This window comes from Pteronotus mesoamericanus, unplaced genomic scaffold, assembly GCF_021234165.1.
Source record: "Pteronotus mesoamericanus isolate MK-2021 breed Mesoamerican mustached bat unplaced genomic scaffold, CSHL_Meso_final scaffold_167, whole genome shotgun sequence".
Lineage (NCBI taxonomy): Eukaryota > Metazoa > Chordata > Mammalia > Chiroptera > Mormoopidae > Pteronotus > Pteronotus mesoamericanus.
Genome location: NW_026555308.1, coordinates 37,370,031 through 37,384,580, shown reverse-complemented (window position 1 = coordinate 37,384,580; position 14,550 = coordinate 37,370,031). Strand labels below are relative to the sequence as shown.

The following is a 14,550-nucleotide window of genomic DNA, read 5'->3' as shown; positions in this document are numbered from 1 at the left end:
GGCCTGCATTGGGTCTGGTCCAGGATGCTGGGCTGCCATTCTATAAATAATATCACTGAGGTACATTGGCTCTACCACCTACTAATCATGACACTTCAGGCAACTTCTCTGTGGCTTGATTTGCTTATATTTAAAATGGGTATAGTTATACTAATGATAAAGTTGAGACACTATGAGGATTAAATTATTTAATACACATAAAGCACTTAGACCAGCATGTAGCAAGCTTTAAGTTAGCATAAGTTACAATTATTACCTATCTTTAGATTCAGTGTGGGCACAGAAGCACGGGTCAAGAAAAAAATGATAGATAAAAAAATATAGTTTAATGACTTCCCTCTATGAGTATAGCAGGAAATTAAAGAAGTTAGTGGGTACAATACTGAAAATGCCCATGTGTTTATATAGCTACATAGCCAACTGCTAAATGGTTTAATGCCTCCAGCGCCAGGCACTGTGCATTCCTACAGTAACTCCACGAGCCAGTGAGTCAGAAACTCCCCTAAAAAGCAAAGTTTTCTTTAACATCTTTGTAGGTTACCATTCAGACTGGGAAATATCAGTTCATGAATCTGAGTTGAAAGTAAAACAGTGTTTAATGAGACAGAGTTTACTGGGCTGGGTATCGGCAGGACTTGAATCCCTAATCTGTCCTCTGGTTTACTCAGAGAGGCTGAAGTTGTCCTTCATGGCAAACATGGGTGTCACTCCTGTATCACGCATTCTTCTTTCATTTGGCAACTATTTATTGAGAGCCTACATTGTGCTGGGGTGCCTTCCAGGATGTATCAGTGATCAAAACAGGCAAAGATTCCCATTCGTATGCAACCTGCATTATAATTTATAAGGAAAGCATGGAGGTGTGGGTAATTCATGGACAACAGTTCACATAGGTTTCCTGGAGATAAAATTTCCATCCTGACTAAAAATATGTTTTACTGGTTCATCCTGACTTTCTGACAACTTTGTTTGTATTGGTGAGCACCCCTTCTCTCTGATGCTTCCTATATTCTCAGCTGATACCACACACTTCAGATCTGTAAGTATACTGGAAACCACCTGGTTCAAACTTTTCATTTTGTAGATGTGACAGTTGAGGTCCAAAACATTAAAAGAATTTGACTGAAGTCTTCAGAGGGAGCAACTGCTTTGTAAAAGGTAAGATTACTGGTGACAGATTTCCCCTGAAAATTAGGTGAAAAGGAATAAGTAAAATAGTTCAGTGACTTTTTCTCCCACTCTATTGTATGATGCCATAACTTTTAAGCCTTCCGGCTGATGTTTACTTCTAATGTATTTCTATTGCACATCAGTCAGAAATGGGTTTGTACCAACATAGCAGGGGCTTAAATAAAATAGAAATTTATTTCTCTCTCAGATAAGAGAAATATAGAGATAGGCTGCTCAGGGGCGGCATGGTAGCTCTGCAGTGTTCCTGATTCAAGTTTTTGCAGCCCACCTCTCCACCATCCCTGCAGCGTGGCCCTTGTCCTCATATCCAAGTTCACTTGTCTAGCAGCCATCATACCTGCATTCTAGACAGCAGGATTGTGGAAGAGAGTGGCAAAGTATGAGAGCCATTGTATTAATATCAGTCAGGGTATGATTAAAAAAAGCAGGACCACTGAGAGTGAAGGAGAATAAGGGATTATTTTAGGAACTTAACTTCCTAAACTGTGGGCATGAGTTAAACTGTTCAAGTTCTGCTGTGTTGGTTCTGTGTGTGGTGCTGGGCCTGAAGACAGCAGGATAGGCCCTTTAGATGGAAAGATGGCCATTTCCATGGTCAGGTTTTTGTGCCAACCGGGCTAAGCTGGCCCAGTTAAATCAGTTCCTGTGAAGGTATTTTGTAGATGTGACTAAAGTCTATAATCATTTCTCTTTATTTTTAATTTTTATTTTATTTTTATCCTCACCTAAGGACATGCTTATTGATTTTAGAGAGAGGAGAGGAGAGGAAGAGAGCGAGGGAGAGAACCATTGATGTGAGAGAGAAACATCAATTGGTTGCTTCTCGAACGCACCCCGACTGGTGACTGAACTGCAACCCAGACATGTGCCCTGATCAGGAATCAAACCTATGACCTTTTGGTTTTTGGGATGATGCCCAGGTGAGCCGTACCAGCCAGGGATAATCAGTTTACTTTAAGTAAGAAAGATTATCCTTGATAATCTGGGTGAGCCTGATTCAATCTGTTGAAAGGCAGAAATGAGGCTTCCAAAAAGATGAAATTTTACTTTTGGACAGTGGCTTCACCTCATGCCTGAGAGGGCCCAGCCTGCTCTTTCTGAAGGGCTGCCTGACACATTGTGGACTTGATTGGCCAGCTTCCAGTGTGGGCTGATTTCTTGTAATGATTAACTTTATATGCTTCCTACTGGTTCCATCTCTCTGGTGTAGTCCTGAAGGACACAGACATGATGTGACAGAGAACAAGGATACACTGGAGCCCAAGAGGACACAGTAAAACCTGCACTAATCTACATCTCCAAACCTCCAACTCCGATGGTGCTGGTGACCTTCAGGAAAGGCTGGTATTCTTTGTCATGGAGCTAATGTGTACTTTGTCTAGGAGCTGGAGAAACAGCAGGATCCAGCAGGAGTGGCTGCAGACTCAGCTGCTATGTCATGCTGACAAGATGAGCCAGTAGGTCAATGAGAAGGTGCATAAGTGGCAACAGCACCTGACTTTACAGTGACCTTCAGGGTGTAAACATGGCTGCTGCTTTACTTTCCAAACTGTGCAAATGTCTCCTCAGGATCCTAGCCCAGAACCATACAGAAAGGGAAATTCTGAGAAACGTTGCTGCAGTTTCATAAGCTAGGTTGACACAGAACAAAATCACTACCCCCAGTACCTGGGAGCTTCTACATAACAGTTTATTTTATATCTCACATGCAAAAATGTGCAGACCACATCTGGTTGCATGTCTCAAAATCAGAGGTTCTCTTCTAAAGAGAGGGAGGATGGGCAATGGGGTTGATGGCTAATACTTTTTGTTGCAGCGCTAGTTTTATGGGCCCAGTTCCTACCTTCCAGAGCCTAAATTTTAGGAGTGGCAATTAGACATTGCACACACCCGTGTTGATCTTTGGTTTTCAGCTAAATAGAAATACTTCACCTTCATAGATAGTCCCTTGGAAAACTTCATGGAGTGTTTTTATGTTTAAAGAACTTTTCATATTTCAAAATATTATCCCCAGGGCAGCAGTAAACCCCTATAAGCAGCTGATTCTTTATCCTGGATGTCAGATGGGTCTTACAGATTAGCAGCAGCCTTTTAAAATGCCTTTTGAGGGGATGTTTAGTTTCCCTGAGAGAAGAAAATGCAGGATCAGTGACCAGGGACCTCCTGTCTATATAGAATGCCTTGGGGATCTGCCCTCATACAATGAAAAGGAAACCCACTCAGTTTGTTCTCTGTATCTATGAGTTTGTTTCTGTTTTGTTTGTTTAGATTCCACATGTTACCAGGTTTATTGTGGTGATCACATCACAAGGTATATAAATGTCAAATTGCTATGTTATATACCTGAAATATACTATAATATTGTATGTCCGCTCTACTTTAAAAATGTTTTTTAAAAGGACAGAAAAAAAAAGAAACCCACTTATATTGTGAATTTACACAAATAAAATAGATTTTCTTTAAATGCTACTTTGTACAAATTCAACCAAATCAACTATAGCTCCTTTTTGTGCAATAATAATAATACCTAATGTTTTGGCCTCGAGCACAGGCCAGGAATTGGTCTAAGCAGTTTAGATTATGATATTTCATCTCAGAAGGACCCAATGAGGTATGTACTATTACTGTCACCCACATTTACAGAGAAGAACCTAATGTACAAATTATCTTAACAAGATGTTGTAAGTGCCAGGAAGAACTCAGGACATGGGGCTCCAGAGCCCCATGCACTTTTCTCTTGTACTTTCCTGATGGACCCCTGGATCCTGACTCCTCTCAGAAATAGCACATCCAGAATCTTCTCTGTATTAGAGCAGGAAAGTGAAACACAGGGAAAAAGGCTTTTGATAACAAGGACCTAAACGAAAAGAGGTTTCTAGACGGATAACTAGAAAGTTAAAATTAGAAGGCCTCTTCGAGGATCATTCTGATTAAATACAGTTAAATAAATAATAACCTCTCACTATTAGGATCAGCTCTAAAAGAAAAAACCTGAGGCCAGCAGGTGGAGGAGAGGGGAAAAACTGGCCGAGGTCGATGGGTGCGGCTCCTGGCCTCAGACCTGCAGGAGTGCCTGTGGGGAGATCAGGTCTTCCTTCCACGCCTGTCAGTTAGGTTCTGTGAGGGTAGATGCTACTGGTGTTTCTCTGCAGCACCCAGGGGTCCTTCAGGGGATTTGCAGAGCGCAAGGGCTCAGGAACTGGTTCAGTAAGGACTTGAAGGGAGAGACTTGGGGAGCCAGGTGTCAGTGGGGGGCCTTCTGGACGAGTGCACTAGGCTTCATTGCACGCTGAATGTAAGGCTTAGAGCTTGTGTTGTTTTCTGCTGTGTCACCAGGACCCCTGGGGCTGGGAAACCCATATGTGACACCATAAATAGCCTTTTTGTTGTTGTTGTTTTTGAGGGGTGGCTGGGGGGTTTGACACAGAGACCGTCCAGATGTGTGTATTATGCTGACAGACAGTCCTGAGATCCCCACCCCGATCCCCGGTAAGGAGGCAATCAGATGGCAGAGGGTGTGATTTTTGCATTGCTGTTGACATGGCTTCATACCTCCTTGACCAAGTGACTGACAGACAAAAACCCAAACAGGTTGAGTGTTACTTCGGAAAATACGAAATGAGCCTGAAGCCTGAAAATCCATGGAGGACTCCTCTACTCACCTCCCCCCAGCCTGATAACAAAAGGTCCCCAGCATGACAAACTGCCTGCCTGAAATTCACCTGCCTCAAAGTCCTCTTGGCCCCATGCTCTTTCTTTTTTAAACTTAGAAATGGAACACATGAAACAGAGTGAACAGTAGCAATCAAAATCCAGAAGGCTAGGGACATTTCTGCCATTCTGAGAATTTATGAACATCCCCTGTTTCTGGAAGGCTCTCGGAGCCGAAATGCTCAGCTTGGCTGGTGAGTTCCCTGCAGCAGCAGCTGGCAGTGGAGCTATAAATAGAACGAGGCGGGAAGCTCCGCGCGGGCGGGAGCGAGAGAGGAACGAGGGCGGGAGCGGGCGCGTGGAGATTCCCGGCTCTCCCTCCGCCTGCCTCTGGCGCGTTCAGGGCCGGGGATGCCAGTGCAGGGGGAGGGCGGGCGGGCTGCTGCGAGGGCGGTGTTAACCCCCGCGATACCTCGGGGCTCCGCGGGGCTGCAGAGGACCGCGCGATGGAACACTCTGGGCATGGGAATGAAGACGCGTTTCTAACCTTGTAGAGGGAAAACCACCATCTGCGATTTCCATCCCTCCCTCTCCTTCCTCTTAAGCACTGGTTAACTCTTGAAATTCGGCCTTGCGCGCGCGCGCACACACACACACACACACACACACACACAGGAATTTGTTCCATGTCGTGTTTTTTTTTTTTTTTTTTTTAGGGGCTTAAATCCAACCCTGAAAATTAAAACCATCCCCAAATTTGGTCTTGGGAATCATGCTGGCTTTCATAGTACAGCGCAGGGCTCCCGCCCGCCCCCGTTCTGTTTTATGCTGCTTAAGGGCAATTACTTTCCTCTGGAGAGTCCATCAAGGGGAAACGGGGTGTGTGTGTGGTAGGGGGTGTGTGTGTGTTATTTTGGGCGCAAGCACACCCCTCGGTAGCCTCTAGGTCTGCAACACCCTGAGCATTCTCGGCCCCCGCCAGCCGGGCTTGTCCCTGGCCAAGGACTGGAGAAGGAGGGAGTCTCCAGTCCTGGCAGGGCATCCTATCACTAGCTTCGGCATTTTTCACCTTCGGTGCTGAAGCAGGGACCTGCAAGTAGGAGTTGGATTCTTCAAAGGTGGACCCCGACCAGCCAGCTACCAGTGGGCAGCCCCGTGGTGTCCCCTGCCCGGACCCCTCCCAGGGACTCCTGAAGCCCCGGAGGAGGGGGGCACGGAGGGCCGCGCATTCTCCCGGGCTTAGAGCTGTCACGGAATTTGACACCCGGAGAGGCAGCTGGTCTTTGGCCAGGACTCTTGATCCTTCTCAAATGGAAACAGTTTCTCCCAGTGAACCTGCTGGAATTCTCAGTGGAATCTCACTTCGTCTTTGCTTCCTGGTGCATTTAACCAAGGCCGCATTTCCCACTTTGGAGCAAGGAAGGCTCCAAATGGAGCGGGGCTCCAGGTTGCAGAACGAGGTAAGCTCGCGCTAAGGTGACATTGACTGGGGGCCATGGATTTAACCGGACCATCCTCCCCCAGGCAAACGGTGAAGTGAAGTTTACCTTGGGCTTCCCCTTCCCCCATCCCCCTCCTTGGGCCTCTACTCTTCTTCACCCCTCTCATCTTTCCCCTGCCCCTTTTCATACCTTAAACAGAAAAATTTTTCTGGGTGGGTGGTTGACAGAGCGACTCCTTTATGTTATTTTCAGTGTTTTAATGTTCCACACCAGAGGCCAATGCCACAGTGTGACCTGAAATTCCCATCTTCCCCCATCCCCACCTTCCATCCTTGCTCCCTTCTCTCAGTTCTCTGTTCCTCTTTCCTTACCCATCCTACTGATATTTCTTTGCCTTCCCCCATTCTAACTTCTCTTTCCTGTCTTTGAAAATACGAATCCGACTAAAAGGAGAGGGGGGAGAATGTCATGACTTTGTGTGTAATATTAATATAAAGCTAGTGTTATAGGATGCATGGATTGATGGTTTATGAATCATTGGTTCATCAAGTATTGCTGAGCACCTACTCTGAGCTGTTATTTAACTTTTTCTTGTGTGGGGCCACCAGACTGTTCTCTTAAAAATAAACTACCCCCTGAACTTTTCTCCAAGTGCCCCTCTACTTTTCTCTAGGCTGCGGGCATATGAGGAGGTGGTGTGGCGCCTGTGAGAGAGGGGGAAGCTCATTCTGACCAGGCTGGTTTAGTGCCTTGTGCTCTGAAGCCGTGGAGTAAATAACGAAAATCATACATTAATAATAATAACTGACATTATCAAGCGCTTTTTGGTATTGTTCTAAGAAATTTACAAGCATTAACTTATTTAAAACTCATAACAACCCCATGAAATAAGGAATATTATTATCCCTTGTTGTACACATGGGGCAACTCAGGAACAAATGACTTAAGTAATTTGTTTGTGATAACGCAGCGAGTCCGTGGGGGGGGGGGGTATTGAAACTGATTCTAGAGCACAACTCTTAATCTATTATATATCTCTCAGCATATATTCATCCCTCCACTCTGCGCTCAGCACTGTTCTAGGCACTGATGATGGAAGAGTGAATAAGGCAACCAAGATGCTTGAACTTGTATTTTAGTTGGAGACAGACAACATATCAGCAAACAAACTAGGTAATTTCAGGTAGTGGTAGATGCCACCAAGAAAACAGAGTAATGCACTAGAGAGTGGCGACCTTCGCATGGTGAGAGGTCTGAGGAGTTCTCTTTGTGCTGGTGACATTCAGGTTGTGAACTTGAAGCAGTGAGGGAGGAAATGCAAATAGCTAGTGAACATATGAAGTGATATTAATTTTCCTTAGTAATTATGGAAATACAGATCAGGCCACATTGAGATATCCTTTTACATCCATTTGGCTGGCCCTGAATTTAAAAAGATTGACAATTTCAAGTGCTTGGAGAAGATGTGTATCCACAGGACCTTCCAACATTGCTGGTGGGAGCGTGGCTTGGTACAATAACTTTGGAAAACAGTTTGGCATTATATCCTAATTTGAACATTTGTACACCTGTGATCCAATAGTTGAACTTCATTCTAGATTTGTACCAATAGAAATTCTTGCATGTGTTTAGCAGGAGAAGTGAACATAAGTATTCATAACTGGTTCCCAATAATGAACACCTGGAAAGAACTCCAATGCCCACCATTGGTGAATAGATGAATAGTGCCATATTGTCACGCTGAGAAATATTATACAGCAGTCAAAATGAATAAACTAAGTGACACATTCTATAACTGGATTTGAGCAATATAATATTAAGTGAAACTTGTCTATACTATCAAAGACTGCTAAAATAACACCCCCCCATTATGTAGGATTACATGTAGACGTAATACTGTTATATAAATAGGAAATCAAGAGAATGAGAAATGAGAATTGTATTTACGGTTACTTTAGTTGGGGAGAAGCAAGAGGGACCATATGGTTAGAGGCAAGTCAGTGGCGAAGTCCCAGCTGTGTTTTGGCTGGTAGGGCCAGGAATGCTTATCACATTAAAAATAACTGCTAAATAATGAAATAAAACTAACCCTGTCCTATGTACTGTGGTTCAAGCTGGAAGGGAGAAAAGAAGACACCTCAGTCAGAGGGAAGGGAGCTTGATGTTTTATATTTCTAAGGGAGAGCAAGGTGGTCAGAGGAAAGGTGCCGGGAGGTCAGAGAGGCAGGCTGGGACCAGATCATTTAGGGCCTTGCAGGTTAAGGTGATAATAATCAAGAGTTTTAAGCAGGGAAGTGGAGTGACAGGGTTTAAGACTTTAAAAGGCCACTGTGGATGCTATGTGGAGCAGAGACTAGGGGAGGGGCACTTACAGGGCCACTGCAGTAGTAGAGAAAAAATGGCGGCAGGAGAGTGACTATGATTCTGCAGGTTATTTACTGCACAGGGTGCTAGTCTGGAGGTCAGGTGGAGGATGAAATCCGGCCTGTGCTCTGCTCGTCAGCAAACATCCGGGCGCCTGGCTGTGAAGGCCTGGAGGAAGGGCACCTTTTCTCAAATATGCTCAAAGGGCTCTGTAGGCCTGCAGTAGCCCAGTGGTGGATCGGGGTGGTGAGAATGGACTTGAAGAGAAGTGGATGGATTCAGGACATGTGTTGAAGGTAGAATGGACAGGACTCATTAATGGATTATATATAGGGGCCTGTAATTTGACTCTGAGGACATTGAGGCTGTTACAAAGAAGAGGAAGAACAGGAAGGGAAGAAAATCATAATTTAGATATATTAATCTTTAAATGCTATTGACAGCCAAGTAAACATGCCAGGTACAGAGCAGGTGTGAGTCTGAGGCCTGAGGGGAAATTTGGAGCAAGAGACATAAGCGTGGGAACTCTGACACTGTACGCAGGTGGTATAATGCAAGTTCCGCTACTTAGTAATCATTGTCAGATTGTGAATTCATTTGGGACAGAAAGTTTTTATTTGTCTTTTTTATGTCTAGAAGAGTGTAAAGTAGAATAGCTTATCGATAAGTTTTGGTTAAGTAACCCTGGCTGATGTGGCTCCATGTTTGAGTGCCGGCCTATAAACCAAAGGGTCGCAGGTTCATTCCCAATCAGGGCTCATGTCTGGGTTGCAGGCTAGGTCCCCCAGTAGGGGGTGCACGAGAGGCAACCACACATGGATGTTTCTCTCCCTCTCTTCCTCCTTCTCTTCCCTTCTCTAAAAATAAATAAATAAAATCTTAAAAAAAAAAGTATTGATTAAATCGATGTCAGAAGGTTACATAAACAATATAGATGTGAAGAAATAGAGAGGAGACAGAGGAGGCGTCCTTGGTGTCTGGACCTTGCCAGTGTCTACAGATGAGGCCATGTAGTTTCTAATCCCTCCTGAAGCAGGTCTAATGGGGGTGGCAGCCCATTAGGAGTATGTAACCAGGGGTCTCTGGGCCAGTGTCCCATGTTGGCACTCAGAGCTGTTCAGAGAAGCCAGGAATGGCAAGGACTAGTGAGTGAAGACACAGAGTGGCCAGGAGAATCCTGCAGGTCAGAGAAGGAAGATGAGGGAGCACTGAGCTAGATCAGGGAGTCACCAAGAATGTGGCAGGCCTTGCAGGTGCTGGAATAGAGTGAAATCAGAAAGTACAGAGGACCAAGAGGCTGAATGAAAGGATCTAAGGCCGTTGATAAAATAGAGACACAAGTTTGTTTTAAAGGCCAGTGAATTGCAGGCATATGAGGTCTGTCCAGAAGGTGTCTAGTCATGTAATATGAAAAAAAGGAGACATTAGTTGAAGAATATGTAAGACACAAGAAACATTGTACACAGGACAATGATGCCTCGGTCCTCTTCAAAGTAGGCACCTTGGGACCTCACACAGTTCTCCTAGTCTCCATCGGCTGCCCCATCGTATTTTCCTGAATCTCATTGAAATCTCTTCCCTTTCAGAAGTGATTTTAGTTTTGGGAAAAGCCAGAAGTCACAGAGCACCAAATCTGGGCTATAGGTTGACTGAGTCACCTGGGTGAGTTGATGTTTTGCCAAAAAACTCTGTATGAGACGTGATGTGTGAGCAGGTGCAGTGTCGTGATGAAGGCTGCAGTTGCCCAGAGCCGCAGCCTTCTGATCATCCAAATAGTTTCTGTGGAGGAATGTTCAAGCTTCATACAAAATTTGACACAGATTTGTTGCTCTACTCGCTTAGTCATTTTGAATGTGATGGTCACACAGTACACATGCTCACTCAATGGTGTCTACCACCCCCACTGACTAGTACAGTGAAGTTGTCATTATTCACACATGTACATTCCAGTCCACTCTCCTTGGCTGCCAGGTTACACTGATATCACACCAACCATTCTTGTTATAGTAACGAGACTTTTTCCCAGCAGACCTCATCTTTGACCATGTTCAGGTAGCTAGCTTGGGATGGACCACAACATTCCTATCAAACCCCAGCCCCACAAGACCTCAGGCTGTGCTGTCCGTTGTGACATCTCATTTAGGAAATGGTTTCTGAGTCCTTCCCAATGCTAGGTGTCCCATCTCATCACCCTCCCAGGCCTCCTCTGCAGCACTTGCCTCACAATATACTCCTGATGCCAGGCCTGAGGGGCTGACCTGCCCTCCTACATTTGGGCCTCACAAGGTTCTTTCTTGTCACCACATTTCATCACCTTGTTGACATCTAGCTCCCCCGCTACCACCCTCTTATTGCACTTCACATCTCTTTACCTGTCTCCTTTCCTCGAATGGACATCCTTTGACTCTGCTCACTCACATATCTCTACTACCAGCACAGTGACTGGCTTATGGTATGTGTACAGGAATTGGGGAAGGAAGAGAGGGAGGGAGGAGGAAGAATTCTCTTTTTTTCACTTGGCATTAAGTTGATGAAAATGAGACCGTGTTATTCTCACTAATAATACATGAGGACGTCTCTTTTCCCAGACAGCCGGTTACAATATTACTTAAGAATGTAGACCTAGAGTTCAGTTCTAGCTCTACCACATACAGCTTGGTGAGGTCACTTACCCTATCTCAGAGATTCAATTTCTTCATCTGTAAAGGTGGGTAATAACAAAATCTGCTTATATTGTTGAGGTGTTTATTTTTCAATCCTTACCCAAGGATAATTTTTTTCTTTGCTTTTAAAGAGAGAGGGGAAGGGATGGAGGAAGGGAGAGAAAGAAACATAAATGTAAGAGAGAAACATTGATTGGTTGCCTCCCATACACACCCACACCGGGGCCTGAATCTGCGGCCTGGGCATATGCCCTGACCAGAAATCGAACCTGCAACCTTTCAGTTATGGGCTGAGACTCCAGCCAACTGAGCCACACCAGCCAGGGCTTGTAGTGAGTTTTAAATAGGATAATATGAAGCTTCTTAGCATAGTGCCTGTCAAATGATAGGGACACAGTAAAGTTTAGTTGTTATTATTTTCCAAGGCATTTACTTGTCAATTCCTCCTTTGTTCACTGGCTTCAAGGAATGCTTCTAATTCTGAGAATTTAGGCTTTTCACTCAGAAGAGCCAGTGTTCTGGTGCAAGGTAGTAGTCATTTTTGGCAGATGGGGAACTATTCCTGTGCACATGGGCATTTCCTGTTTCATTTCTCACATTATTTCACATACTTCATGGCCAACCAGGAGTCTGAACAACAGAGCAGATTCAGAATTTATTCATTGAACCTTCCATAAACAGTGATTGAATGTCTTACTATGTATGTAGATAGAGACAGTGTGATGAGTAAGACACATTCCCTGCTTTCAAGGAAATCATAGTCTAGTTAAGGAGGCAGATAAACAGATGATTACAATGTACATATCACTTCTGTTGCAGGCCCTCCCCACCCAATGAACATAGTAGTTGTTTGGCCCTTTGTGTTTCTACATACACTTCAAATTATTCCAAGTGATTTTCATAACAGCTTTATGAAATGGGTAGTGATTACTACCCTCGTTTTGTGAATGAAGCTTATAATTTCATTGAGCAGATGCTTTCAAATAAGGCAAACTGTCTTATGTGGGACACGGCTGTGATCTGTCTTCCAGCCTCTTTCATTGTCCTTCTATTGTTCTTATTCAGAGGTCAATCTAGTTTGCCACTCTGGTGTGGCTGGGGTTTAGGTTTGATTCTGTTTATCCCCTTGGACTTGATGGCCAAGTTTAGTTTCCCTACTAAGGTTCCCTACTGGGACCTTTGCTTTCTGTTGACTTAAATTGACAAATCATTCCATTCAGATGGCTTTGTACAACTATTCTGACCTCCAGGACTCCACCTTGGTACTGGCCTCAAATCAAAGCCCAGGTGCAGGGCCGGACAACTCCCCAGAGGGAAGGGACTAGCGAGAGAGAAGCTTATGAAACTAGGAAGAAGAGCAAGTAGCAGAAAAATCTTCCCATTTCTCAGTTTCACTATGTTTGTTCATTCATTAGTATTCTGGATGTCTCTCCTGAATGGGGAAAGAATAGAGAAGTCATTAAAGCTCCTTAAAAATGGAATGACTTATTTACACTTTCTCAGACATGTTTTAAAAGCAGTTGGTTATTTATGAAATACTTAGAAAATCTGTGGATAGAGAACACATCAGTGATTAAAATCTGCTTACAGTTACTCACGTAAGAAGTATTTTTTTTAGTTTTAAAAATATTTAGGGAAAGTAAAGCTCACAGACTTACTTGTCATGTGATGACAATGTGAAGAAGTGAGTTTGTTGCTGAAAACATAAGCTTTTCCAATCTAATCCTGTATTTTTTATTTTTGTGGAAGACATCGTTAGTATGGGGATCTGTGCTGTCCACAGGACGCCTGCTCAAGCATCTGCCAGCCCTGCGGTGCGGCAGGAGGAAGGCTTTGACTGTAGCAACGCAGAAATGCAGAGAGAGCAATTCCTTCCACAGTGACTTAGGTTGCTTATACTACCTTATGCAGGGGGAAAATTGGTTAACTGGTTCTTCTCTTTGAATGTAAATATCAAGTGTGTGAAACACGTGAGAAATCAAAACCATCATTTATCAAAGGTGAGTTTTGAAAAGGCCTTTTCAAATTCCATTTGTGGCAACATATTAGGGATCAAGTTATATGCTAATTGACTGGTAAAGAAATCCTCCTAAAATTTTTATTTTGTATGCAGGGAGACTAATCTGAATTAGTAAAAAGTCTAAATTATAGAGTATGTGTTTTAAGAAATAGCTTTATTTTACTTTGAATTCGTGCAGTAATAGTACCAACAAAGTATTTTGCATGAGTTTCTTTTTTCATGTATGGATAAGACTCATGTAATTATTAACATCGGTTTAATATAAACAGGTAAGTCCTTAAAAAAAAAACACCTGTTTTATTTTTAAGGTGGCTAAATATTTATGGTATTAATTTGCTTGACAGAACTCTTGAGTACATCTAGTTCAGCCCAAGCTAGTTCAACAGAGCATATAATTTCTAAATTACTAAAACCTCAATGATTTTGACTACAAGTTCACATTGAAAACCAAGTATCCAGTCACAGACAAATCTTGACTTTCTACTTAACTTTAAGGCAGTTTTTTTTCCCCTTTCAGGTTGGAGAAAAATTTACCATCTGATTTATATTGACAGCTTTGATGTGTTCTGGAAGAGACAGGCCTTGCCAATTGCAGACAGCTGTGTTCAGTACACTCCTAACTCAAGAATCCAGCCTCTACTGTGCATATAAAATTTTTTTATACAGCTTCTCAAATAAATGACTGACCACAACTAAGCCAAAAATGATGATTTTCATGTATGTATCTGAAGAAGCTGGCTGCTTTTTGTCAAGGCATCTCTGGCCAATTAGCATTGATTGAATGTTTCTGTGATGTTTTTTCCTACCTTGATTGCAAATCAGAAATCTGATTTTGTCTTATGTGGAATGGTAGAGATAAATGAAGGTGGAACATGGCCAGGCCAAACCAGTGCTTCTTAAATTCATGCTTTTCAATACACAGATTCCTGGGCCCCATTCCCAGAGATTTTGACTCTGAGTCAGGATTTCCCAGAATTTCAATTTCTAACAAGTGTCCAGGTGATGCTAATGGGACAGGTCTGTGGAACACACTTTCGACAACACTGGCATCGGCCATTAATTTTCAGGAAACTCAGGTCATAACAATAACACAGTATTACAGAAATCAATAGGAGTGTCCAACATTTTGGTGTCTCTGGGTCACACCAGAAGAAGAGTTGTCTTGGGCCACATATTAAATACACAAAGTAATGAAAACTGATGAGCAAAAACAAAGGTC

General features: G+C 43.5%; 1 long non-coding RNA gene across 1 annotated transcript in view; it reads left to right on the top strand.

The window, feature by feature from the left end:
* Nucleotides 1–6,183: 6,183 nt before the first annotated feature.
* LOC129083903 (uncharacterized) overlaps nt 6,184–14,550 on the top strand; it is a 117,987-nt gene continuing 109,620 nt past the window's right edge. Inside the window, exon 1 of the long non-coding RNA XR_008530511.1 lies at nt 6,184–6,302. This is a non-coding gene — a long non-coding RNA (uncharacterized LOC129083903). The remainder of the gene's footprint in view (nt 6,303–14,550) is intronic.